The sequence below is a fragment of the Fopius arisanus genome, unplaced genomic scaffold (genome assembly GCF_000806365.1).
Source record: "Fopius arisanus strain USDA-PBARC FA_bdor unplaced genomic scaffold, ASM80636v1 scaffold00007, whole genome shotgun sequence".
In the NCBI taxonomy this organism is placed as follows: Eukaryota; Metazoa; Arthropoda; class Insecta; order Hymenoptera; family Braconidae; genus Fopius; species Fopius arisanus.
In genome coordinates this window covers 1,411,129-1,436,075 of record NW_011887746.1, presented here as the reverse complement: position 1 = coordinate 1,436,075, position 24,947 = coordinate 1,411,129, and the positions used below count along the sequence as shown (strand labels likewise).

General features: G+C 35.1%; 1 long non-coding RNA gene across 1 annotated transcript; it reads right to left on the bottom strand.

Annotated features, from left to right (window-relative positions):
• Positions 1-20,483: 20,483 nt before the first annotated feature.
• LOC105273867 (uncharacterized) lies at positions 20,484-21,088 on the bottom strand. Its single transcript, XR_892953.1, has 3 exons — positions 21,001-21,088; positions 20,795-20,930; positions 20,484-20,699 (listed from the first exon to the last, which is right to left on the bottom strand). It is a non-coding gene; the product is annotated as an uncharacterized lncRNA (long non-coding RNA).
• Between the last annotated feature and the right edge of the window lie 3,859 nt (positions 21,089-24,947).

Below are 24,947 nucleotides of genomic sequence, written 5' to 3'. Positions count from 1 at the left end.
TCTCGACTTGCACGTACTGGGGGATTTCATTGGTTCGTATTTCACGTGGGACATCACGCAAGAAGTTTTCAAGAGAGACACCATCGCCTCAACGATGAGAAGTTTCAAAATAACGAGGAAAATTCATTCATGTGGAAATCGAAGACATTCTATCATTCCCAAATCAACGCACCTAGTGACATAAATGAAGTCCCTTTAATAAAAATCTAGATGCAATAAAAGGTGTTGCCGTTTGTCGCCGTAAATCATTACAAGCTGACGGAAATGATTTTTTTCAATAATTATAATATTTACATATAAATATTTTAAGAAATTGTTAAATAAAAATTATTTAATTGTAGCAATAAGTCTTTATGAATTTAAAATGACTAAAAAATAATGTGAAATATATAGAGATTTCCTGTTTGAAAAAAGCGAGAATTTTGCGCTGATCCTATAAATTCTTTTTATTCAGGGATAAGCATTTACAATAAAATTAGACGTTTCGTAGAGCTAATCAACTGTTTATCAATTAGTTATCGAATTAATTGATTTATCGATTCATCGGTATGCGAAGAAAACTGAAGAATAGGGGACACTCCGCGAAAATATCATCGATCTGACGAACTTTCAAGCTCCTGGTCACTACGGTGAATAAATTAGATTAGATTTAGATTTATTATGACCTGCAAAATTTAAATCCCCAGAATTTCGACGAAAAAATTCACGTGTCAATCAACTTGATCAGTGAGTTCAAGAGACTTGGCACTCTGATAATTTCATGTTCGATTAATATCTTGTCTACTTCAACTGATCTGAATCGAAAGTAAAAATCCTCATATCAATTAATGGCGAAATCATTTTTCTGCCAGGATTAATTGATTAATTTGTAGATTAGTCGCATGGAAAACAGTTTATATACAAAATATATACTGATTATATACTGATATATTCCGATAAAAAGGACAATATATCAGATATATGCTGAATATCTGTGAACACATATATGCAATACAAAAAAATATATGCCCGTATAATTATTATATATGTATATTATATATAATTATTATTATATGGTCACATATAATAATGAGCATATATATTTTTTCATGAAGATATATAACGAATGCGAACATAAATGAAAACTACAGCTCCAACTAAATAATCTGAAAATTAATTTCAAGCATAGAAAATCTGATCACTATCTCTACGACCAAAATTGCTCCATAATTTCATGTGCATCCTTGAATTAACGATTATTGGTCAAATGGACAATGTATAGGAGTCACATACTTTCATTTTTTGTTCTATAAAGGAATAAATAACACGGAAAAAAATACTTGAATCAATGCTATTTTATACTTGACTTAAGTAAACGTTATACTTGATTCTAGTATATTCTATTTAAAATGGTAATATCGATGAAGCATTTATTTTCACACGATTCTAATAACTATTATGAATTCGCTAAATAAGCCAAGATCGTGTATCTTCACGTACACTTAAAATTTCTTAATTACCTGGAAAATTTCGAACATGTTGAAGTTGAAAACAGTTCTAACCCCTCATTACAATGCTGATATTGTTTTAAACGTCTCCCAAGTATTTTGGAAGGTACGAAAAGCACGGTGAGGTGCATAGTTGGACTACATACAATATTGTTCTTCGGAGGAAAACTTACTGTGAGTATCTCTTTAGTAATTTAAAAGATACGATAAACGTTCCTGGAAAAATAAATTTTTCAACGGTATTATACAATTGAAAAATATCCTTCATTAAAGTATTTTTTTCTGTGAAAAGTATATGACTGGCACATTATCAATTAGACGAATTGGAAATTGAAATCAGGTTTGTAAGATTTTCACAAGTTCGGCAATGTGTAGGACACATCATCATATTCCCTCTTGTCCCAAGATGAAACGAAAGCCATTGTAATTCAGGACTCCACCTCGTCCACAGGACAATGCATAGTTTCGCGTGTCGCTTTGTTTTTTACGCGACTAAAAGAGGAGTCGTGGGCGAGCTGAGGCAGCTGGGGGTATAGAAGGAGTTCTTGAAGGATAAAGAAAGAGAGTTGAAGACAGTTTGTGTGTGTCAACCTCATGAAGAAACGAGTCGAGACGGACTACCTCGGACGTTCCGTCGCGTCACGTTCGTCTTGTGGTTTCGTGCGTTTTTACCTTCTTACCGGTGCACGTATTCACTCCGTGAGGGCCTCGCCCTCACCTTCTCTCTGTTACTCCAACAAGTGGATAACTCCCCTCTCTTCATTTCCCCCCATCGCCTCTCACAAAACTTCATCACAACATCCCTCCCAGAACAACTCCAAAAGATTTATAATCCCAACTTAACTTTTTCATCATTATATTTTTTCCGTAATATTATTCATTCATTGCGACTCGAATCATGAGGACCCAAGAAACATTCCATGTCAATGAATTCGGTGGCAGATGAAACCAACTCATCCAGATCCAAACTTTTCACATTGAATGAAAAATTCAATAAAAATCACTTCTTCAGAGGGCGAAGCGTGGAATTCAATGACATTAAATGACTTCCTAGTTGAGGGACTCCTCTCAATTTCATAGCAAGGACTAGAGTGAAACTTTTTTGAATATCATTTCGTTACACTTTGCGCCATTTGACGATTTAATTTTTAGTGAATTTTGATTCCTTGCATCTACATTAGTAAATTTTTTTGGAAATTTCGGTTACAGAGGCATCTGAATTTTCATGCTTCTCGTAAAAATCAGTATTCAATGGTCTATTTTTTTATTGAATAAATGGAAAAATCAGGGAAATTGTGACTTGAATTTTCACTTATGCTACCACAATAAGAACTTCGAAAATATCGGGAATTTCTCGATAGGTTCGTTGCAAACCAATGAAGGAGTCAAATTTTTCAGATTAAAAAATCACGTGTGCAAAGGGCGTGTAATTTTTTCTAGAAGACTTGCTGACTATATTTGTTTACAGGGAACCTTCAAAAAAATGCCACATAATTTTGAAACTCGTTTGGTATCGAGGGATTATTTTTCGAACTCAAATGTCGGTCAATAGTTACAAAATAAGAATTTCATATCTGTCAGTTGGTCGTGGGGTTAATTTGACTGGATCATATTTTGTTTTTTATGTATAGCAACTACTCGAGGGAATTATGAAAGAATCATCAGTATAATACCATGTAGATTGGACCACATAAATCAAATAATCAACATTATTTTTCCACTTTTTCCGGGCGATATCGGTCTAACAATAACGAATCACCAAAATCTTCAAGAAATGATAAATGATTTATCAGTGAAGGACTGTTAAAAATTTCAAGTTGTTTGCTTGGAATTTTAAATCTAATTTACCAACAGAGTAAGCGTTTGTTTAGTTGACAAATTAAGTCTAAAGGAGACTCAAAAAAAAATTCGAAACTATCAATAAAAATCAATTGATTTTTCCACCTAAAATATCTGCTGATTTTCTCCATTTCCAAAATTACGCAAAAGAAAAACAATTCTATCCTGATCACAATACTCATTTTTCTAAATGAACTAGTTAATCGAAAGTATTAAAATTAAGTCTTGAAAATATTTCAGAGAAGTTGAAGAATTTCCGGTGGAAATTCATTTTTACTTTTGATGCAATACTCTCCCTTCTTTTCCATTATTTCCTTATCATTAAAACTTACATAATCTAATTGGAGTACTATTTCTTCATCCAGTCAATTAATTTTTTATATTAAATCATCCTTATACACACTTGACATGGCGAAGGAAAAAAATCACAGCACAGACTGATTTTCTAAAGACTTAATTGGGGTTGGATAATGGTTTGATAAAGTAGACATTAAAGTAGACTCAACAAACATGATGCAAATCAAATGGATAATTAACTCACGCATAAATTCATACGAAAATATGATACAGAGTAATTATCGGGTTGAACCTCTGAATGCTAATAAATTGATATACATAAAAGCGCTTTGTTTAATCACTGCTCGAGTATTTTGCATTTGATTACAGAGAAAGATGTTGAGAATGATTTACATCAACCTTTGTGGGTTTCCACATAAGGAGAAACAATTTTTATTCGATTTTTCGAAATTGAGTGAGTAGTCAGCTGCGTCTTGGCAGGCGTTATTCGCGCGAATACACCTGTCTCCACATTTGCCGTCAGAATTAAGAGTGGTATGTTCCGCAGTTGGTTGCATTATCTCAAAGTTAGTCTATCGGTCAATCTATAAAATTGGTCAAGGTAAGTAGCCAGGTAAACCTGGGAAGGTGGGAAAAAGTGGTGTTTTCCGGAGACCGCAAAAGTGGCCGTGACGAGGGAGTGTTCGGCCGTGGTGGAACAAGGAACGGTTATTATTTGAACTGTTAAAAAAACTTTACCACTGGACGCGTGGCACGCCGAAATCTCACCTGCCCTCCGATACGCCTCGACAATCGCCTGAAGAATGCCGTGACACTTCCTGCTATCAACCGATCTGGGGATGTTTTTTTTTGGTTCCAATAAAACTTCCGGTTCTCAGTACACGCTCGTTATTTTCTGGAGACAACTGCTCGCTCAGGGACTTGACACTTTTGGACATGATGGCTTTCGACGACAGTAAATTATTCCATTTAAGATCGTTTTTCTGGGAGCGTTACAATATTTTTCGGTAGGGACCTTTTCCAGAAAGACAACTATTTTATTCAACGAATGTGGAGAATCCCATTTGTTGTACAACTGTTTTCTCCTAAAGTAAACCAGTGAATGAAGATCATTGGCACTTGGTGTTTACAAAAAATAAATAAAATTGTTATATTAATAAGAGCCGCTTCTATAGCACAGATGGCAAGGCTACTTCATTGATAATTGAAACTTTGCTAGTCATGGAAAGTGGGCTAGCCATGGAAAAAATTACTCCAAGTTTCAAAATTCGATTTTCTGCACTGTCTTTCTCACTTTATTGTAGTCATAGTGAATTTGGAACTGAGAGTTGCAACTATTGACCTTCATTCACAGAATTAAATTTTTTTGCGACGATTCATTCGTTCCTCAAAATTATCCAAGTAGCACTGAAGTCACTATTTGCATTGAATATGTAATAAATAATATGAGCGACTCCCATAGCGCAGGTGGCAAGCGCACCTCATTTACAATCGGAAGGTTTCAAGTTCGAATTCCGGTTTGGCGATTTCGAAAAACGTCACTATTACTTTCAATGCTCAATAATCTGATTCTTGATACGGCAAGCTGGGTCAAATAAATAAAATAATAAAATTTACCATCTTAGATGGCCTTGAGTATTTGTCGTTCCTGGGAAACTCAAAACAGAGACACAACATGTTCTGCATTCGGTCTCTCCATTCAGAATTTCCTGAATTAAAATTTTTGAATAACTCCAGTCATTCCACAAAACTATTCAAATACTATTATTGAATATATGAAGAATTGAATTGTACGATAATATGAGCCACTTCCACAAGTCGCAAGAATGCATGGCTTATAATCAAAAGGTAGCAAGTTCAAACCTAGGGTTGACGATATGGAAAAACGTTAATCTGAGTTAGAAAAACCAATTTTCTGAAGCAATCCTTTTGTTCCCCGAAATTATTGGATTCAAGTGTTATCAACATCACTATTCCTATTGAATATACAGTACAAGAATCAAATTGTATTTAAGGATAACCTGAGACATTCGAATAGCGCAAATGGTAAGAGTACCTGATTTATAATCAAACTGCTGCCAGTTCGAATCCCCGCCTAGTTCAAAGTCATTCAATTTTTCGGAATTGGAAATAATCCATCCGTGAGAATGTCAAATGGAATGAAATGATACACTGTTCATCATCTGTGGGTATCAGAGTAGAGCTGAACCATTTTTTTCTCAATTCCCTCAATTATAAACATGTATACAATCGATGTACACAATATTTTTTACTCTTTACTAATTCGAGCATCACCAAATTTTTGAGAATTATTATTAATCTTAACAATGGTGCATTCAAAAATCCGATAGAAATTTCACTAACCCATGTAATACTAAAGTATGCCTTATTCCCGTGCTCTATGGCAATAAATTCCGTGAATTCATATTTATTAACCCCCAACGTAACGCACGAGGGAATTCCCGCCATAGTTCACTTTCGAAAGGCCTGCAATTACGTTCACATATATTTTTTATATTGTTTTCGTTATTTTTCCATTTTTTTTCGCAATGATAAATGGATAATCGGATAGTGAACTGCAGACGTGGGTTTCCGTTTTGTTACCAACAAACTTAACATGTAAGAAAATATTAATCACAAGACAATTCAGCGACGTGGGATAACGATATGGTAAATGTACATGAAATTATACATGAAAATAATTTTTTGTGATGTTTTATCATACTTCAAATATGCAGCGGTACGTCGAGTCCTATGCGTTATCGGGGAAAATCATCGTGTAATTAATAATGTTCATTAGAGAAGAGCGACGTTGTGGCGCGTAATAATAATTCCATTCGATAGGTAATCAGCTCGAGGAGGAGTACAGGTAATTGCGTTAATTGAGACAGCGACCGAGACCGAGAACCGTGCACTAACGTCCTCAGAAGTGTATATGCTTGGTACACTTAACTATTTTCTAAGTTTTATTACGTTGCGCAAGGGTTGGCTGCAGTCTATTAGAACAGACAAACAAGCACTATTTTTATAAACTTCCCTTTTTATTATTCCAACCTCTTTCACGCTAAAGCTATCGCAGGGGCTTTTCAAATATAGCTTCTACTTTTCGCTTTTTGGCTTCCCAATGGAAGCCTTGTATTTTCACAATTTTTCCATTAACTTACTTTCATTTTAAATATTCTAGAATTTTATACAACGTCGAAAACAATTATGTTTTGAGATCGTAAGTAAAATATACAGTGAAATTCAATTGAAAAAATCGGCAATTTCACCTTATTGCATAGTGATGATTAACTTCGATGATGGCGTGTACTTGCAGCTCGATCGGTCCAGTCGTATCTATGAAATTCAAAAACATCTTTAAATTTAATTTTTTCTCAATATTTAAAAATCAACACATCCCATTTGATTTTCTTCAGCTCAATCCATATAAATCCTTGAGCGAAATTCGAAGATATATTCCATTTTTCGTTTTCCACTGAATAATCTTGTTCACACAAATAGAGAAATTATGGAGATTACGGGTTGAAATGTTGTATCTAGCTCGAAGAAGATGAAAGGTTGGTATTGTGGATAGGCTTATGCCTAACTGGTACAATGGTTCTTGAAATATTCACGTTTTTTAATAATAATAATTTTTCTAACATTTTTTTTAAATATGGAAGTTGCCATTGCCAAAAGACTGCAGAAATATCGTTTAAGAATGCCCAACAGCCTTTCAGCCAAAATTCACGCTGTTTTTTCTGGTAAATTATCGATGGGGTTAACATAAGAAATATAACGTTGCAACTTTTTGAATGATTAAATAATAGTACTATGCAAAAATGTGATATTTTTCAACGTCAATCGCATCGTGAGCTCAGCAAAAAAGTGAGAATAGTGCGAATTTTGTCGGAGAGGGTGTAGAACATCCCTAAAGTAGAAGCCACTAGCAGAAACTATTTCACAAATTCACTTTTTAAATATTTTGGTTATACACTAATGGGAGAAACAATTTGTTCTCATCAAATAAATACGTGAAATGGAGATTGAAAAAAAAGTACTATTATATTATTTTATATTGGATAAAATTAATGAAATACTATGAACAAAATTGTATAGCAATTCGTTATTTCTCATTTTATCAGTGTGTATAAATATTGTGTATATTAATTTCATTTTTTCGTGACATGGATCTTACAAAACTTTTTAAAAATGTCATCACAAAATTACAAAATATTTTTTTCATTCCCCTTGAATGGAAACTCCCGCATTGATCTATCGGGTTAAAATTAATTTGAATAAAACATTAAAGGAAGGAGGAAATAGCTCTAGTATCATGATAAAAAATTCTGATACTCACCCTCGATTAGAGTGAATGTCTGAAAATATTGTTTGTCGAAGTTTTCATGAATTCAAAAAATTATCAGAATGAACGATCACTAGGATGCATGTCAAATAAAGGCAGAGCCGTATCTATTATCACTGGGAATAAATTTCCACCCAATTTATACTGGTTACGTTGATTTTACAAGGTTTTCATCTTCAAGTGTAGATAAATGGGGCAAGTCTTTACCCGCACTAGGAACAAGAATTAATTTTCCAACTATCAATTTATTTAAAAAATTTTATTTTTTCTGGCGATTGTTATTAAATTTTCTTTTTATTTATTTATTGTCTACATATAGCCGATTAGACTTTTTATTTCATTTTTGCGGTAACATGGACCGACTTGCCCGTCAACCGTGTCGCGTTTGCCCCAGGAGCTGTACGCCATGCACAGACTCTCCAGGTAACCAAAGAAAACCATGGAAAGCTACAGCGCTCAGTAACCAAGCTTCATCGGGAAATGATATTTCTCGATCATTCTTGATGCCTGGACGTCTGTTCGACGGTTTCCGAAAGATTAAAATTCCACTGCCCTAAGCCGGTCTCACGATTGTCATTAGATTCTAATAATCATAATTATTTTGCTCTCGAAGATAATTATATTGCACCTGGCCTTGGATCAATTCCTTCAATAATTACCCATTTTTCTAGATTTTCCATTTTTTATAGGAAAGTATTTCCATTAGTTTCCTGATAATAATTATTATTAAGAGAATTTTCTGAAGGACCTAACGAACAAAATAAACATCAAGAACCATATAATTATTGTAATTGAAACGGGAATGGAAATTGCCTGGAAATTACTCTAATTTATTCCCAGTAGACAATAGAATGATAAGAAAATCATTTTTTTATCTATATCGGATTGAAAATCGAACATACTTAGATCAATTACACAATATACTTGATTGACGTATTTTTTTTCAATATGCCATATCCTCATGCAATATCCTTATTTCTCCATCAAAGCCTCAAAAACACGTGAACTTTTAATAAAATCGAGACTTCAAAAACGTATGTACATCTCCTGAAAACAATTTAGCCCTCATTATCGTCAACGAAACGATTTGACTCTCCATGTTCGGAATTGTCTGAGCCACCCGAACTTGAGAAAGCCAAAGAAAATTAAATTGAATATTCGTCTTTTTTTTGCAAAACGACTGAAAAAGCACTTGAATTGTGTTGTCCCATAAAGCCCCAAAGTCATTGGCTGCCATAAAAATGAGCAGTTTAAATGTTGGTAACGTTTTGTAAAAAAGCCCGCACACAGATGTTTGTCGATATAGAAATGAGGCGCGATGCGAATTCACGTGGAATCATGGATTTATCGTGACAGAATAATTTTGCCATTTGAAAGAAGAAAAGGAATGACAAATAAAGAGAAGCCAACGAACGAAGGCATCGGGATGGGGACAAAGAACTAGAGCCGCGTCTCCTGTCCCTCATAAAGTTTGTGTGGTAATGGGGAATCCGCGAGACGGGAACCATCGCACGCCGTCGGCCGGTGGGAATTTTATACTCTTTCGGGGAGACATCATCGTGGACATCTGCCGTTCTCGCGTCCTCCACTACTATATACATTTTCATCATTTTTTGTAATATCTCGAACCCAAGAAGAGCCATATATACAAGCACTTGTGCATAATGCCCTCGTAACGCTCGGTATTTGCGCGGTTTTATGTAAAGAAGTGTCACCCCTAGGCTAACCCATACTCCCATACTCCCATACTCCCACAACCCTCATACTCCATACTCGGTGCAATATTAAACGATTACTCCTAAATTATGAGTGCCATTCACTTTCAACAATACTCTGACGTATGAGACAGTTTGTTCAGACTAACTGGCTTCCTTATTCAATTCCAGTAGCTGTACTGTAGCACTCGCTAGACCATGGAATTATTTATGAAAAAAATATTTATGATATGCATTTGTCTGATATGATATCCAGACGAGGTCACACATCCTGTGTGTTTTCTGATCTCGATATGTTGGCGTGACCTCAACTCTTTCGCTCATCCCCATATGCCATTCCGTTTATTCTCTCTCTCAATTTTTTTCTGGGAACGTCAAGTCCTCCATGTTAACACTCTTCGTCTCGCCGGGAAGTTGTATTAAAAACGTACAACTCCGTTATTGAAGAAAAGCGTGGTACAATGTTCTGGTTAGTCGTCTCACACCGTTTGCGATTTAAGATTAAATTGCATCCGGTTGAGCTTTGCGGATCACGGGAAGGAGCCAAAGGGAGAGTCTCGAAGACGTATCTAATCTTTTGGTTTAACATTGAGTCATTAACCAGCACGCGATCCTCCGTGCATTTATTTTTCATCATCATTTTTTTTCCTCTTTTTTTACACGGCATCATATGCCGCCTAGCATTGTCCTGTCTTAATGATTGAAAAAAAAAACATTTATAGCTCTTCACTATTTATAGCGAAAATACATATTTATTACAGATTATTCTTAGAGTATTGTCTTCGAGTTCTGATAAGCAGCTGATTTTTTTATCGCGGCACGTGTCACTCATGTATCGCTGTTTTTCATCGCAGAGCATTTTAGCGACAATTCTGAATAATTCGCAAAATCGGATGATGTAATACCCTCGTTTAAGATACTCTGGTTCTACCGCTCGTCGTAATTATAGATAGGCAAAGCAACTATTACATTAACATTATAATTACAATATGAACATCACTAAACAGAAAATGGAACAATTAAATTAAGCCAAGACACACAATAATTCACACAAACATAAATAACAAATTCACAACCAATAATGAATTCAGCAGACATAAAAAAAATTCACATTACTGCATAAGTTGGCAATTGATAAATCGATAGTACTTAATAGTTAACTAATCTACATTACTCAATGAAAATTACCGTAAGGTTAAATAACTTCAAAATATAAACGGAAATATTGAGCAGATTAATTTTAGTCGCCGATTTCTGGTAGTGATAATATAGTGTTGGAAGATTAGATCTGAAATTGGAAATTAAGAACTTGATATTTTTGGCACCGATAACGTAAGATTGAATTTCTGTAGATTTCTTCACTGACCTATCAGTGAATTTCTTTCTTGATATCGATCGAAGTTGAATTGAACCTCATATAATTAAAAATTCAAACATCATCATGACCGAAATAAAAAAAAAATTTTAACAATTCCTAACGATGTTTACTGTGAGTACATTTAAATCGATATATATCGTGTTTCCGAGACAAAAATTTCAGTAAAAATTACCTTCTCGTAATTGTGACCCGAAGCATGACAAGAAATGAAGCCGGAACTGTCACTTCATTTTCCTCTAAATATCCGTATAAAAAATTACTTTTACCGACCAAATTAATCACTTGTAAGAAAATTCAGAAATTTCAAGGATAAATATCAAGATCCATTCATGCCAGCCAAATAAATTCAATCAACAGAAGTAATTTCTTTTCACAATGTACAAACCCTCTATGCTTACCCATTCCCACATACTTCTCCCCTTTTTTCCGCGTGAAATAATGGCGTTAAGCTTCGTCATGAGTTACTGAAAAAAAAAACATATTTATAGTACTTTATGAATTACACGGACTGGTGGTATATGGTGATTTTCATTCACGCATTAATTTAGAAGAGTCCTTGTAAGAGCAATGAAAAGGGTGGGGGATAACATGCGTATTCATGAGACATCCAGCGAAGCTTATAAACGCCTCGCTATTAGGCGATACGATTAAAATGTGCATTTCTCCTGGCTCGTTTTTAAACTCGCCGCACAACTCACCTTATGTTCCACTGGTGGCTCGGTCTATTCTGGCCCGTGTGTGGAACCTCGCGGGTGGAACCCCAGGGGGGCACGAGGAACTGAGTGTGCGAAACGCTCCTATTAAAATACCTACACGTTCATTTTTTCTTTTTTTCAGCTTGTACTCTTATTTCATTTTGTCTTTCTCCTTCTTCATGATACTTTGCACCTGAAAGTAGCATCAATTACATGAGCCATAAATTGCAGATGAACCCCCGTGATTAATTAAAAGTGAGTAAATTATTGAAGGAGAGAAACTGGGTTTTCGTTTGTTATATTTATATTTTCTATTTTTCTATTTTATACTTTTATGATTGATGTCGGGGGCAATGAATGCGTCGTGATTTCGCAGGGGGTTTATTGTGTTTAGCTGTTTGGAGATTAAAAAAATTAGTATTTCAGGGAACATACACGGAGAGAAAAACACAAGAAAAATTACGTGACTAATCACGTAATCGTGGGCTGGAGTGTCATTTCTTTGTTTTTTACTGGAGAATTTGAAAAAAAATGGGAGACGAACAGTAAATTTTATTATTTGCTCTGGAAAACGAACTTGTAAAATTTACCACAGTTCCGGTAAAAATTATTCCGAGTAACGTAAAAATTATCCAGTTTCATTTAAATTTTACCTGACGTGCAGTAATTTTTACGTAACCGAATTGAAAAATTGTCCAAGTTCGGATCACGTCATCCGGCAAATTATTATTGTCGGAAGGATAAAAAAACATTACAGGTGATTTTTGAAGTTTTGATCCAATCACATCATTTATTAATTAAATATCCTCTCCCTCAATTATTATTATTGAAAAAAAAAGTTTGGGGAAAAATTACGAAACAATTCGGCAAAATTCACGGAACTGAGTACCGTAATTTTTCTACCTCTAAAGGTGACTTCTTACCGACCGAATGGTAAAATGTTGTGAATGATCGGCACTTTTTCCGATTTTACATTTCGCCCCACGTTTATCTTTCACCCATGAATTTTTATGGAACTTTTTACGTACTTTTTCCAGTATTTTTCTCTCCGTGTATCTTTATTTCAGATTTAAGCAACATTACTTCTGTTATTTCTTCTTTCTGACAATGATTTCTCGTTATTTAGCTGTATCCGTGTACACTGCGGTTTTTAGGACAGCCAACGTTACTAGTTAACTTTCCATGCCGAGGCACCTTTACTCTGGCAAAAATCACTTTTGACCGGTATGACGCGTATTACGACCCTGTCGCAAACGTTCTCTGAAAAAAAGCAAATTGTGTATTTCCTCGAAATTACAAAATAACTGGTTCGAAATACCGCACGGAATGAAAAATATACTTGAATCACCGGAATGACAAATACACTTAAATGCGGAAGGTAGATGTTCAAAGCAATATGAGGACTAGAGTGAGGGGTTAGGATCCCTAACCAAATATAATCATTGTAATCGAATTTGTCAACAAGATGCTTTTCAAACCATATGATATACATTGTTTTTTGTCGCGAGGCTCAATTAACCGAGTTATGACCAGGCCTAGGTCTGTAATAAGCAACACTTACCAGACCTTGGCCTGGTAAATTAATAACGAGGCTCATTCGGGCCAAGTGACAAACGCAAATTTTAATAAAATGATGGAATTAGGAAAACAAAATTAAAATTTCGCTGCAATGGCCGACCATTTTTGACATACTAAAATCACATTTTTCACTAAGTCGAAACACTGAAAGGTCATTGCATGACCATACAGGAGGGCAATGCATAAAATATGTAATAAAAAAATCTAATCGATCAGATGATTTGACAAATATAGTTTTAAACAGAGCGCTCTCAAGTGTAAAACGATTGGCTTAACAAAAACAACAAAAATTGAAAAATGCAACATAAAAATTCATCCATGATTGGGAATGAAAGTTCAAATGTTGTACCACAAACGAATGGCTCTGACTGCCAAATGATTGAATTTTTTAAAAATCGCAGATTGGTAATTAATACTCGCACCCAGAAATTATCAAAAATAGGAATGAAGGATTCATGAGCAAAGATAATCCTGTTAAATCTACGGTAAATAATGATGTACCTAGTATTACCTATTTCTCAAAATACCGCAAGGTGTGAGGGTCAGATCTTCGATTACATCTACTATGGAGTAGATTCTCAGTAGAGTACTTCGTAAGTTGTGCATTTGGACGACAACAGCAACCTTTGATAATTGAATGCGTCTTAGTCGACTATCATGTAAAAATACGTGAAATTATCTAAATCATCTTCATTCCTCTTCCAAAATTTAGTGTCTTCTTTACCTCTTTGCCTTCTGGTAATTGTCGCAATTTTAAGTCAGATTTAGACTGTTTCTACACCTGTCTATTTATTCGGATTAAGTAAATGAATAATTTTAACATACGTCGGCGCAACAGTTTGAATCAATATTTTTAGCTTAAAAAAAAATAAAAAAAAGGGGAATCTCTTCACCCTGTGAACGACATTGATCGAGGCGTAGGATTGAAATTTTAGAACTAATGGAAATACTATGGAATTTTTGAAAAGAGAAAGACAAAATAGGTTAAAATGCAACCCAATAATTATCAAATCATCAAAAAAAATTGGTTTTTGATTGTTCTTATAATTCTGGATTCGAGTAATTCACACTATCCTAAAATAATCTGTTTCTCAATTTTAATACTCCATTTTTCCCTTTTTTCCATCCCATTCCCATCAAAAGGTTTTATAAATTTTGAATTGATTTGCCAATAAAAATATCGGAAGAACAAAGGAAAATGTAAAAGAACTAGACAAACCCATTCAAAGGATTACTATGAAGTAGCTGTCAACAACGAGAAAGCGATGCCGATTTAGTAAGGAAATTAAAATTCATTGAAAAATTGAAGAAGAAAATATTTGTCACCCGCGATCTATCTACTCTCTACAATTTCCATTCCAAACGAAACCCATTGATCGTATTTATTAACTCATTCCCCCAATGAGAAAACCCAACATGTTTTTATCGACTTCTCGCCGTGTTGATAGAAAATATGATTGCAGCATTACATTACATTACATTACGCCCCGGGGGGTTATTTCCACAGTAATAGCGAAAAAAGAATTCTTGTTCCAAGGGTAAAACCACTTGTTTTCATGAACCCATTTTTTTTTTAATCTAGGGAGCGCAATTCCTCGAAACAAGTGACTTTTTCACTTATTTCAAGAATGTTACGTCCATTGTGATCATTAAAATGAAAGTTGTATGCTTTATTTCGACCCATTATGACTTGAAAAGTCCGAAAATACAATTCTTCCTGTCCATTGGCGTGCATTCCCGCCGTCACATAACGGCCATCCCCGGTAAATATAAGGTGCGCCGTTTGGATTCACCAAGTGAACACCTGATCAGGACCTTGGTCAGTTGCTATTAGGCTTACCTGCTAAGATTAACCTTACATCTCGTTTTCACGGTCCTAGTCAGGAAATCGTACGACTGACCCGATAATGTCAGTCGGACTCGAGCCTAAGGGCCTTATCTGGTTATCGTGAACTAGCAATGTGAACCATTTAAAGATGTGATAATATTGGCCAGATAAGGATCTCAGCCGATCGTTGCTTTTAAGCCCTCATCTGGACCTCAGCAGGTAACCCATGAGGGCCTCACATTCCAATCTAGAAGCCTTATAAAGACCTTATGAGATGCCTGTCAAAATTTCCACCCGGGACCCTGTACAAATTTCAAAGAAAGTTCACTTTCTAACCTTTTACCGATAAAACCCCATAACGAATCTCGTTCGATATAAATAAGCGGTTTTATCAGTACAGATGCTCCGACATTTTGTCGATATTTCTCACCTCTACGCGTACTCCAGGCGAATCAAATAAAGAAGCTCCTTCACCAGAGCGTAAAATTCTCATGATTTAACATGCGGTTGAATGCAATTTTCGAGTTCGGCGGAAATAATGGGAGAAGCCGACAAGTGCGCGCATATACAACCGTTAGAGCGTCTAACGCACGTGCCCGCCGGAATTGTTTATGCGTTTTGACTGTGGACCTCTGTAATGTTATCCATTTGTTGTTACCCCGCGGGAGGTTTATGTGTAGCCCAGGAGCCCGTGGTCTTCAAATGCCGGGTCTGCGTATCAGGAACAATGAATATTTATATCTTAATACGCAGGGGCTAATTGAATAATTTGTAAAACGCGACGGGAATCAAGCTTTCTCTCTCCTTTCCACTCGCTGAATTCATTCGACCAAAAAGGTTTCTCGAGGTTTTTGCATTCCGTTCCATCTCCGGACGCACTACCGCGTGTCCGCCCGCGTCCTAAAATTATATCCTTGCGGGCCAAAGTGCAGTGGTATGGATACCTCGCACACAATGTCCCGAGGGGACTTCCCAATGAGACAGCTACAACATGAATCATTCTAGAATTATTTTTCTCTCCTTTCCTTCTATATTCTCCTCTTTCTTTTCCTTGAATATCCCGCATTTTGTCGATTACGTAAAATCGAGTTATGTAAGTGTATACATTGGAACCCGGTGATGAGATGAACATCGGTGCTCAGTCGATTATTTGTCAGTCGTGAATAAATCAGTATAGGCAAGTGATTGATGATTCTTGGCTTTTTCTTTTTAGAGGAAATTAAATTTTTGTTAGTCAAATATTTCGTCAAATGGATTTTGACGACGCTTGATTAAGTAGCTGTAGACAGCTGGGAAAACACTCGATCCTAATCATCCTCATTTTTTCTAGAAGAAAAATCTCTTTTATTGGGAATTCGTCCTGCATAATTGAGAAATTATGTAGACTGGTGAAATAATACCTTTGCTAAGGATTGACTTACTTAAGGAAACTTATTATTAACTTATTATTTAAGGGAAATAAATCATAAGCAGTGTAGTTTATCCGTGGGCATACGCCTCATAATGATCTCCTAAAATAATATGAGGACTACTTATACAACCCAATCGGGATCGCATCAAAATTATTCGATTGAAGAAATAACATTTTGAAACAATACACATATTGCTCTCAAGTAAGTTATATGAATATATATAAAAAATTAATAATTTAACTGAATTCTAATTAATCTTGATGACTAGGGTTCACCAATACTAGCATATGAGGTGAAAGCATGATTTAATTTCGCGGCTACATCAGCACGAAATCAGAGATGAAGTTTAGAAAATTTGGCATTTTTGCCATTTTTTTAACAATGAACATTAAAAATATATTGAGATTTTTTTTTACAGAGACTTTTCATCGATTTGCATAAATTAAGAAAACACGCGAAGATTGAAAATCAGTGCTTGTTCTCTTTTGAAGGCCAACCGAAGAGTCAAAACCAAAAGCGTCCAACATTTGTTCCGAGAATGTTAACGCGCGTAATCATATTCCCCAACATTTTCGTTTGGCCACGTAGAAACCGTTTTTGTGATGAGTTGGCAGTGATGCATGTCGACGGGACCACGCATCGCATAACTAAGATGGGTCCTAGGACCCATTCATCAGTTGATAGAAGGCTGCTCATCTCTCTGTCATTTCCTCTCTTTTCTGCCTTGTCCTCTTCAGATAAAACGAAAAATATCGCTTCTTCGGGTAAGACTACATGTATCAGATCATTCTACGATACTTATATTAGCTTTTTATCTTTATCTTTGCTATTTGAATAATGCTTAACCAATTGGGCAAATATTACACAGAGAGAAAAATAGTTGAAAAATTCCGTAACTTTGACTTAATCGTGGGGTGATTTTGCTTTTTGGAAAAAAGTACTTGCAATTCCGTAAAAATTGTCCGAGCGAGCAGAAATTTTTACGAAACTTTCAGGACAATTTTTGCGGTGCCTCCAGTACTTTTGCCTAAAAACCAAGGTCGCCCCATGTTTACATGAAAGTACTGTAATTCTTCGAGTATTTTTCTCCCCATGTAGTGTTGCTTACGTTACAAAATCAAAAGAAACACACTAATCCTGGGAAATAATTAAGAAAATATTTAACCATTTCAAAAATGTTTTTTGAATTTTCCGTACAAAATTTTGATTTACAATTTCACTCAAATTTCCATCATTTTTTTCATTGAGAATTCAAAATTTCAAGTATCAAACAAAACTGTCACTTCTCGTTCTGCTTTTCTGGGAAAATGAGTAGAACAGTAAAAAATTCCGGCTAACATATTCTTGAATTTTTATAGGATACACAAAGACAGAACAAATATTATTATCACTTTTTGAAAAGTAAAATGCAAATTTCAATTTAAAAGACGTGAAATTTTCAACTCGGCCAATTGACTTGAAATGTATGTAGAATTCTTAGTTGATGAATCAATTAATTTCTTCAATATTCTGGTAATTGGTAAAAATGTAAAAAACTTCGAAAAATTCTAGCAATAAATCCCCTGAATTTTCAATCCATTCAAAAGTCGGCTGTATTTAATTCAAGCTATTTCAAGCTGTTATTAAAAACAAATCATTATTTAAAAAGACAAAATTAATTTTCTGGAATTTTTAAATAAATAAGGAATTGAGTGACAGTTGTTAATTTAAATTGAATTTACACTTACATAATTCAAAATTCTAGCGATTTTAGGATTTCTGCTAATTTCTTCAATAGTATAAAATTCATATCAACTGTATGTATGAAATATTTTTTTTAATATATAAAACTGACCAAATATTATATATTTCTTTTATATATTTATCCACGGAGGACTGAATGTAGTGAATAAGAAAAAAATCCTGAAATTTCATATCTTCCTGAATTTTCAGTGCAACTGAAAGTTGCCTTCCTGTCACCGAAATTTCATTTGTCCTATCAATACATTTGCGGGCACGCACACCTTCCCAATTATTCATTATAACCATCGCCTTAAAAGTAATTTCGTTAATCACCAGGACAATCCAGCCATAACCCAAGTTTTTATAGGAAACCTCCACCTGTAGATCTCTTTAGAGGTATCTTTACGCCTCAATGAAAACATGTAGCAGTTCCATCGATAGCACGTGCTATCGCCGTAAATCCAAATGTGCCATGAGATAGAAAAAAAAAAATAGCGGTCGGAGTGTACATTTGATAGGTAGAATATTGAGTCAATGCGAGGTAGAATGAACGCTGAATGAAGATGTTCTGAGTGGAATTTATTCGTGTCTCCGTGAAATAATTAACCTCCACTGCAGAGTAATTAAGATACGAGTGATTCTGGTTTACGATTTCTTGTGTTTAAAAGGAAAGGAGGGAAGTTTTGCCACGAAATTTACATTCCTTGGTAGTGTTTTGGTGGGTGAATCACTTGTGGGGACTGGTGGGACTGGTAAAGGTATATAGGTAGGTGGAATGAGGGGTAGCAAACGAGGGAATCGCTGTCCTACGGGGAATAAGACGATTCACGGGACACACAAAGAGAAACCAAAGTAACTTTCGTAGGACTAAAAGGTAACTCTCGCCAAACTCATGGACCAGAGGGCCAGAAACAGATGAGAGGAAGAGAGACAATTACGGAGAAAGGGAAAATGGCTGGGTGATGGAATGAGAGCAGAGATCCTTTGATCGCGTGACTGTCGCCCTGTCGGCAAACATCGACTTCAACCCGCTGAAAACCCAGCCACCGTGCTTTAATACCTCATGCAAATTTTCGGGGGAAAAGGCCACGCTTACCTTCCCGATTTCCGACCTCTGCAATACCGCCCACTGGGCTTTATATTGCTTTTCAGAACAAATCGCTATCCGATTCGTATATCCTACCCTCACGCTTTCTAATATCCCGCCAATCGTCCTATTTATTCTCTACGGCTATTTCATACGCCGCAAATTCGTCTCTTATCACACAGGGAGAGCTAAATACTTGAAAAATTACGCAACTTTTACGTAATGGTGAGGTGTTCCTTTAATTGTGGGCTGCATTTTTACGAAACTCTCTGGACAATTTCTATACGTACCTCCAGTCGCCCCTCGATTACGTAAAAGTTCGCTTATTTTACGAGTGTTTTTTTCTCTTTGTATCTATTGAAGAAATACACACGAAAATTCCGCCAGGTTTTATAGAGCTAGCGGATTCCACACAAATTTCAAACATTTTTCCACTGCAAACTCGGAATTTGAAAAATCAAACAGAACTCTAATTTTTCGTTCCACTAAATTCCTGTAAATATATTCTTGAATTTATGGGCCATGGATCATCCCTCATGGGAAAATAAATATTATCTACAATTTTTGGAAATGAAAATTAAAAATTTAGATACGAAAACTTGAAATTTTTAACAAGAACCAAAAGATACGATATATCTGTAGAATTCTTCGTAAATGTGGAGGTGAAAAAATAAACTTCTTTCAACTTAAAAATAAAAAAACCGAAAACAAAATAACACAATCATCAAATAATTGCAGAATTTTCAACAGTTCAAATTTTCGTTCTAGAATAATTTTTGCGAATGAATTTTTTCAGTTGCACGTTAATGAAAAATCTATAGTGCAATAATAATAAAAAATAATAATAAAAATAATAAAATTATAATATAATTATAAAAATTGCCGAAAATTTCACGTTTTATGGAAGATTTTAAACGAAGATGATGAGTTTCCCGGATTAAACTTGGTGAAACCTTTTAAAGAACTGACCTAAATGTAGTTGTTGCAATTATGAAAAAAAAACGTGTAATTCTACGTACAAAGTGAACAATAGCAGATCGATAAACTTCTTGGAGACTATTAGTAATCCCGCCCCATGAATAGGTACCACAGAATATGAATATTGCAACGAATCACATGATTTTTATTCCATCCTCCGACTTTTCTATCCATCAATATTGATGAAATGACAATTAATGTTACATGAGATTCCACTTAGCTACATTTACACTCATTACCAGTGCATCGGCCTTTCAGATCCGCCAAGTAATTGCAATAGTCGCCACAGAATTCAGGACAATTAGGAATGGGCAAAGCTTTTTCGGTAAGATTGACTGCAACAATTTACTGCGTCACTTCATTGAGTTATCATTGAATAAAATGTAAATTCGTGGCCGCAACATACGTGAATTTTAATATATATACTAACGTTTTTCCATTATTTCATCAATATTAGTTTCACTAATCACCAATTGACCCATACCGATTACAAATAAAAATAATGTAGAATTCAGGAATTTCATAACTAAAAAATTACTACTTGTTGTATCGTTCGTGAAAGAAATCTGAAAGAGATATAAAGGGTTTGAATAAAGAAGATTATTTTTGGTACACAACAATATAAGAGAATAATACTTTCTAAAATCGTTTGTGACGTCAAATTAATCGATTGCGTACTTTGAAGTATTTCTGACTTGTAACTAGCCGAGAAAACTGCTTCAAGTGACTAATAAGCACTTACGTAGTGGTTATCGCTTGCAAAACAAACTGCGATAACTATAAATACACAATAGAAACGATAATGAGGGGTATGACGACGAAATGATAATTAAGATTAACCGCAGCAAAATGAGAGAATTGACGGTTTTTTTTTATAAAAATTTTTTCTAATGCACATCACATCATAAGAATAATTTATTAACAGGTAAGCCTGGTCATCAATCAGTTAAAAGTGCAAGAATATATATAGTTGTCGGAATTTTGCACGGAGAGAAATATCGAAGGAAATTAACCCAGAGATTTTGTAATCGTTTGTATTGTACTAACAGTTCAACAATTTTTTATTGTTGCAATTATTATTGTACGAAGTAATGCAGTCTCTAGTGCATCGTGATATACCGAAGAAGGTTAAATGTTTCTTTTCTTATGATTTAGTTCTGTAACTGTCGGTTAGAATTATTCCCCCAGTATGTGAGTTTTAAAATACCGTGCCTTTTCTTTTTATTCTGTTGTCCTTAATTGTTCCAATTGACAGAAAATTTATTATCGACGCTTTACAAAAAAAGGGTCGACCTTTAGAGTCGAAAACAGAATAAGGGAATACAAGGGGTTTTACATAATACCGAATACGAGTGTGGAGATGCTAGAATGAAGAATCTAGGGTGACTGATGTTAAGGACCCAAAGCAGACGTCACGAGACTTAGGTCAGTTTTCTGATGGTTCTAAAGATTAAGAAAGTTTGGCGTGTGTAACTTCAAGAGAAAGATATCTGATTACAAGTTCTGCATTTTTATTCGGGGTGCATAATAAAACATTTTGTAATGAATCATCGGTGCGATTTTATCAATCAGACCTTCAAATTTCCCTCATAGGTTCCCGCTTTGACACTCACGACTCTATTCCTAGACTACATAATGTCGGTGAAGTTATATAATTATTTATATTTATCATGGCTTTATATGAAGACATTTTACGAGGTATCGAATGATTGCATCAGACCATTTTATATGGTCACCATTCATCTTTCAATATGCTTTGATGCAAAGACGATATTAGCATCAAAAGCTTCGAATCCCTGGAAGGATCTTTGTGTTATATTCGATAATCTCATTTCTGACATCTATTATGTTTTAAATTTTTCATCTAATCATCGATTTCTACTTTTAATGTTTCAGGATCGAGTAATAGGATTCGGATGCACCAATTCATTCCAGTTTACGTGGTTATGACTTGTCGAAAAACATCAAATTCAGTAAGAAGTAGTTAACATATTTAATTTTAGTTTAAATAATTTTATCGACATTTTCTATGACAATTATCGACCATAGATTTCCCATTTTTTTTTGACGAAATTTAATTTTATATTGCATTCTAGAATGTGATTCAAACAAACCTACTAAATCGTTGCTCAATAATTTATATAGAAAAATAAAACACTTATTCACGAATTCGCATGAAAACTTGAGAATTGAGGAGAAAAATAGGATTGACGTGACTTTTTTAGTTACTTGTCATACAATTCAGTTTATTGCTCATGTGTTCACTACACCACTTTTACAGTTTGTTCATATATTGTATTGAATCCCAATGTTATGTGCATAAAATTTCTTCTCTCATGAAGATTGAAAGTGCCCCGATCGATTTGTAATGAAAACAAATTGTTTTCTTCTTCACAAGTACTCCGACTCTAAAAAGGTCCACAGCGACAGGGGTCCATATTTTTTGTAACCTTACAAGCTGGTGACATCTTTTTATTCATCAAGAACGCGAATTGGTCCACTGCGAGGCGAACATAATAATAAAGAACATTTTCGCGCATTCAAGGTCAAATGAAATGAAAAAAAAAGAACTTGTGTAGAAGGAAGGACCCCAGGGGTGTGATATTGACATTATCACGACAATCTTTCGAATCTCAGCAGCCACCAACAATGCACGTGCTTATGTACCTCTTGCATATTCCCGTGGCATTCCCATCGGCACCCTTTCTGGTGCCCCACAACAAAGACAAAAAAATAACTCCGACTGCTGTTTGGTATCTGAAAGAACACAGGCATAGGTTACATCTCCGACTGCCCCGTGCCAGCTTTACATTGTCTTACGCTTGTTCACCTTTTCTGCCCCCTTTTCCGACGGTTTAAAGCCCTCAACCGCCTACACAATATACATACAATGCGATACAATGCGCCAGATCAACCCACCGATGTGTCGGTATGGGTTGCTCTTTCTTTGCTACATGTAACTTTGCATTATTTTGGGGGGCTAAGGAGATTCACTGATCTCATCAAATTTATCCCTATCTCGAGGAATTCTTCCTACTACTTACTAAAAAAAAGCATGGACAATATCTCGAATTGAAAGTGAAAAGTCGAATACGACGGACTATGCTGAATTGGAAGGAAAATTCGAGCAAGTTTACGCGAACGCGACTGTAAGTCATATTTTTATTGTACGGGCTACCGATTGCAAAGCGAATTTTTTAGGATGAAACAGGTATCTTCATTAGACAAACTATGTTATTTCTCTCATTGAGAGGGGAAGCTCGAATATGACAGAGTATCTCGAATTATGGTGGGAGAAATTGAAGCGAATTTACATGAGTGTGATTGGTTCAAGTCGAATTTTTTCTGTAAGAATTGCTATCCAATTCGCAATCGGTGAATTACTAAGTAGATTTTTTAATGTTAAATTCACACCGTATATGCATTAGATACACCTAGAGATAAGCCTTAATAAGGCATAATGAGCCTTCAGAACTGACTGGGTCGTTAGAATGATTTATCATTGAATAAACTTGATTTCAGCGGTGGAATACAGAACAACAAGTTCATGTTGTTCCAAATTCCTTAGACTGTACGCGTTACTTACATAAAGGACCGTAGAATTCTTCATCTGATTCCTTTTTCTTATGATTTTATTGAAGAAGAGCAGCACTTTTATCTCAAATGAATATTGAATATAAACTATTGAAGTTTCTCTATGAAAAAAAGTTGAAATACTTGTTATTCGAAGATTTCTAATCATACAATTCTTTCATTGAATTACACATGAAAACATTCCACAAATAACTATTTTTTTCAGTAATCCATTCTTGTGAATTAATTATGAAAATATCTTAAACTGAATTTTGCAAAAATGTTGAAAGGACAGAAATCTGATTGTGAGTCTAGGAAAGATTCCATTGTAGAAATCTAAAATTGATGATCATTGAGGTATGAAATTAAAAATGCAGCACCTAATAGACGAACTGGGAACATATCATTTCCATCCCATTATTATCCTGTAATGACAGTTATCATGAACCATGAATTCAAAAAATATTGAATCTTCCCGGAACAAAACTTGGAAAATGGGCATTAGTCGTAGAGGAGTACTTTAATATGCGAACAAAGAAGTATTCCATCTTCAAAAAAAAATGTCACGTTAATCAAATATTAACTTTCCGCGATGCATTTGGAGCACAAATTTTAACTATATTTTAACAAATATAAAACTCAATTAAAGAATTCTCTCCCGAAAATTGCATGAATTATCCCTTGCGAGCATCAGCGCAGAGAATTCTTCAAGATAAATTATTTTGAATTGACATCGTTTTTTAAACTGGACTATAATATTACGTTTGACCTTTGCCCTCAAGTGTCGGAGGAGACGGAATAATTTGAAGCAGTGGATCTTAGGTGCGAATGGTCTCTCAAGGAGTCTGTGGATAATGCGAGTAGGATAAGTGCTGAATGCCGTCTAGAGTCCACTTGGATCCACACTGGGCAGATCACTGGAGGATCGAGAGGTGTGATGGCCTATCCTCAAGGTTCCTCCAGAGGAAACGAGAGGAAAAAGGGATACGGCTGTGCCAAGGATACATCCT